This window comes from Asparagus officinalis, chromosome 5 (assembly GCF_001876935.1).
Source record: "Asparagus officinalis chromosome 5, Aspof.V1, whole genome shotgun sequence".
Classification (NCBI taxonomy): domain Eukaryota; kingdom Viridiplantae; phylum Streptophyta; class Magnoliopsida; order Asparagales; family Asparagaceae; genus Asparagus; species Asparagus officinalis.
Window position 1 is genome coordinate 28,866,664 of NC_033798.1, and position 4,249 is coordinate 28,870,912.

Consider the following 4,249-nt stretch of genomic DNA (forward strand, 5'->3'; position numbering starts at 1 on the left):
AGCCGTTGACTTGGTAGCATTCTTGATCTCAACTATCGATTCGATGAGAGATCGTGGTCAGAACCGCCAAATCTTGGTCATTCATTTTGGAATTCTAAACGTCTCACCACGCCCGCCCACGGCCATTCAATTTGAACTATCGAATCGAACTGTTAAGGTGATCTAAGCCGCTCATTTCGACTGAGCTGGTGAATCTCGACCGTTGAAATTCGCCTATATGAAGCACTCATCTTCCTTGTTGGAAGATAACTGTGCTATCGGAACTTTTGTTTAAGTTCTCAAAGAAAACTTGAACCCTCCTTTGCTTTCTCCACTTTGAAATGGCCTCGAAGACCAGGTCAAACACCCCAAAGGGGAAGGGGGAAGGTTCCCCTTCCGTCACTGCCACCACTGCCGCTGCCGCCCACTGGCGTGGCCCAAACACACCATGGTAAGTCTGTAACTGGCGATCTTGACAATGAGGAAGACGAACAAACACCTGTTCATCTTCTTGCGAACTTCGTCCACTTAGGCGAGGATCTTCTATTCTCGCGAGCTTTGACCTTTGTCTAGCTCTGCTCTCACCAGGTGATTTCTGTTTGTCTAGCGAACTCTTCTTGCTTGGCGAGCTTTGGCCTTTGTCAGGCGAGCTAGATTGTCTGGCGAGCTTCTACCTTTGTCAGGTGAGTTTTGTTTGCTCGTTCGCATGATGGAGCTCACCTACTCTTTGCAGTCCGCCTGACTTCAAGACTTAGAAATTTTTTAACCTTTTGAAGTCAAAATTTCTAACTTCTTTCCGTTGTATTTTGTAGCTTGAGAGAGGCCCCCGTTGTTAGGCCTCACAACCTAAGATCCTCTGGAAAGAGACCTCTCTCCAGAGAGGAAGCGGACTAATATGAGGAGATCGCCCACAAGAGGAGGCATCGAGATTGGAATCTGAGCTCATTCTAATATATGATGACGAGGAGGAGTTGCCCACTCCGGCATCTGCTCGAACATACTCCCTACAACCCAAGTGTAAGTCTAGTTTTCCTGACCCGACCAACATAACGATCTCTAGATGGAGGCCACTTGTTGATGACGACGGGCCTCTCCCCCAGGTGCAGCCTATTTCTATGATGGCCCCAGGTTAAGAATCTGCTTCTCCGGACCCCAGATTCGTGCAAGACCTCATCCAACGGCTAGAGAATGCTATGAAACAAGCAATATCTATCACTAGTGTTAGGTGGGGCACCTTTTTTTACTTTTACCCCTTTATAGCAGATAGCTTGAAGGATATCTAGCGCATGGGCGGTATCGGGCTTGCCAGGCGTTGTGAGCAAAAGCTCATTCGCCTGGAGGAAGTTATGCATCGCCTGGAAGGGCTGGTGTTCTCCGACCCACATGATGAGGTTGCTCCACTCCTAATCAAAGCTCAGATCAAAGCTTCTCATGAGCGTAAACCTCGAGAGAAGAGGATATAGGAGCAGGAGCTTATTGTCGTGAACTTGTGTGAGCGGCAACGTCACTTGCAGACAAAGATAGATGCTTACAACAATATTGCCGAGTGTAGAGGGGTCAGGACTGCACAGGGAGAGGCGACCCTGATGGGCATTAAGCTCGAGAGCACCAGAATTCACGATGCTTATAGAGAAGCGATGGAAGCTCTCCATGCGCTGTGTCGAGAAGATGCGGCTGCAACTACTGCGGATGCCCTTGCTGAGGCCGAGCTCTAGAAGGAGGCTAAGGAGCAGATCCGAGCGGATCGGGAAAAGAGGTTGGCTGCTGTTACGGGTTTGATTTGCCTTTACCGATTACCGTTTAGATCGGTCTAGCCATACTATGTCACGCCCCGCTTCCCAAAATACTCAGGAATCGGAACGTGAACAAGTCCGCGACGTATTAGATTGAGAAGAAATATATACTATTATTTTTTTCTTTTCTTCTCAATCCAATACGCTAAGCGTCAAAAATATAATATACGAAGTCACAGGTCCCCGATCACACATAGCAAGAATATAATAACAACCCAGAATAAGAAATAGACATATCATCAATGGTAAATCATCCCAGACCTAAAAATATGGGTCAAACACGCCCTTATTACAAAACGGTCCAACTAAAAATATAAAAATACTTATTACAAAACGGTCCAACTAAAAATATAAAAATACATAATCCAACAGAAATAAAGGAAAGTACTGCTAGAACAACTAAATCCAATATCAGACTAAAGTAAGGTTCTGCAAAAGATATCTAGCGCTTATCAACTACTACATAAAGAAAAGTCTAAGCTTCAGATTGTTCCTCTGATCCATCTGGAAGACCTCACTGCTGCAAATCCTCTGGCTCTTGTACTATCCCGAACTGAGGCTGTACATCTCCTAAATCTGACGTACACCCAGAAAATAGGAGTACGTCAGCGTGTAAAACACACGGCAAGATCCCCCAAGGCAAGAACAAATACAACAACGATAATGATAATATATGCGTGGTCAATGCGATAACAGAAATAAAAATAGAACATGTGATGATAGAATAACAATAGAGGCGTGCAACTGGAATACTAATAATCAGACGAATCCAAAAATCAAATGGATAACGAGATCATGCAGGTAGCGATCAGAAACCATCCAAGCAACAAGATCATACAATAGATAGAATTAATATTTAAAAATCTACAAGAGACGTAGTACGTCGAGCGAAATAATCCAAACAAGGAAACCCTCATGTATATACCATATGTCTCAAATTATAGATAATTAAATATTAATCCTGATCTATGTATGAAAAGAACATAACTAGTCATCCTATCACAACTCACTGGTTCACATCTCACTAGAGTCAAGGTTCATATTCTCGGATAATCGATTGTTCACCAAATCATTTACGTAAAACTTTTCACTACCCCCCTCAGACCCACGCCAGCGCTACACAGGAATATCGCTGGTGCGAGCCTGGAAATAATCACCTCATATTGATAAAAAGTCCAGAGAACAATTTGAAATGGAAATCTTCCGCTCTTGCAATTGGGTCGTTGCGATTACGGGTTGGATGTCTAATTGTCCAGGCGGTAATGATAGTATTGGGTCGTTGCGATTACGGGTTGGATGTCTAATTGTCCAGGCGGTAATGATAGTATCTTGTACCTGAACTGGTGGCTCACTTTTTCTAAGTAATGGGGAAGAGGACCGAAACATGCCACTGAAAGACTCTACTGAGACAAAAAGATGGGCTGTCAAGAACGTAGAGGAGGTAGGATGGGCAGTTGGTCAGATCTAGTATGGATCGTACATGGACGATTGTTGGAGTCTTCAAAGGAGGTAGAATCTCACCTCATAGACCTAGCAAAAAAAAGAATCAGCAATATCATATCACCTCAGACCTACCCCAATGCTACACAGGAATATCGTTGGTGCGAGCCTGGAATAATCAACAATCACAATATCATATCACCTCAGACCCACCCCAACGCTACACAGGAATATCGTTGGTGCGAGCCTGGAATAATCAACAATCACATCTGATCACCTAAACCAAGAATTCCACATCTTAACTCTTCTCGCTTTTCTAAGTCAACAAAACACAGGTATCTAGGTCCTATACACGACACGCTAGGCCACTAAGTACATGAACTTTTAACGGTTATCAACAAAACAAGAAATAATAAATAAATACAACTATTTTATGCAAATCATATGATGAACATGACTATATAGACTAGCGATGAATCAGGTATGCATATATGACAATGAGTGAGTATAAATAAGAGTGTCAACATGTCGGTGTCAAAGTACATGAAATGTCGTGTTCTTCAACTATAAATCACACAGTCATAATACAAAAATAATCCTTTTCCAAAATAACTTCCTTAAAAACATTTATCATTCTAAAATAATTTCCTTCCGCAACATAAATTCTAAAAATATTATAATAATTTTGTTATTCAAAATAAATTCTTTAATTTATTATATTTATCCTAAAAATACTATTTATCCCATAATTACTATCCATTCAATATTATTCATCAAACCCACGCAGATAAATATTAACAGATCTAAAATTGCAGATAATTCTAATAAATAGAAAAAGTAGTTCTGAGCAAGCGGGATCTTGCCTCGGGGATTTATCGAACGAATCGACGTCGCCGTGCGAGGCTACAGGTCCGCGAACGAGGAGGCAGCGATAGGCAGCGACGGTGACGACGAGCGGTGGAGGACAGCGGCTACGAGGAGGCTTGGGCAGCAGCAGATCTGGCGGCTCGGGTTCGGAGTTCGTCGGCGTGCAGCTG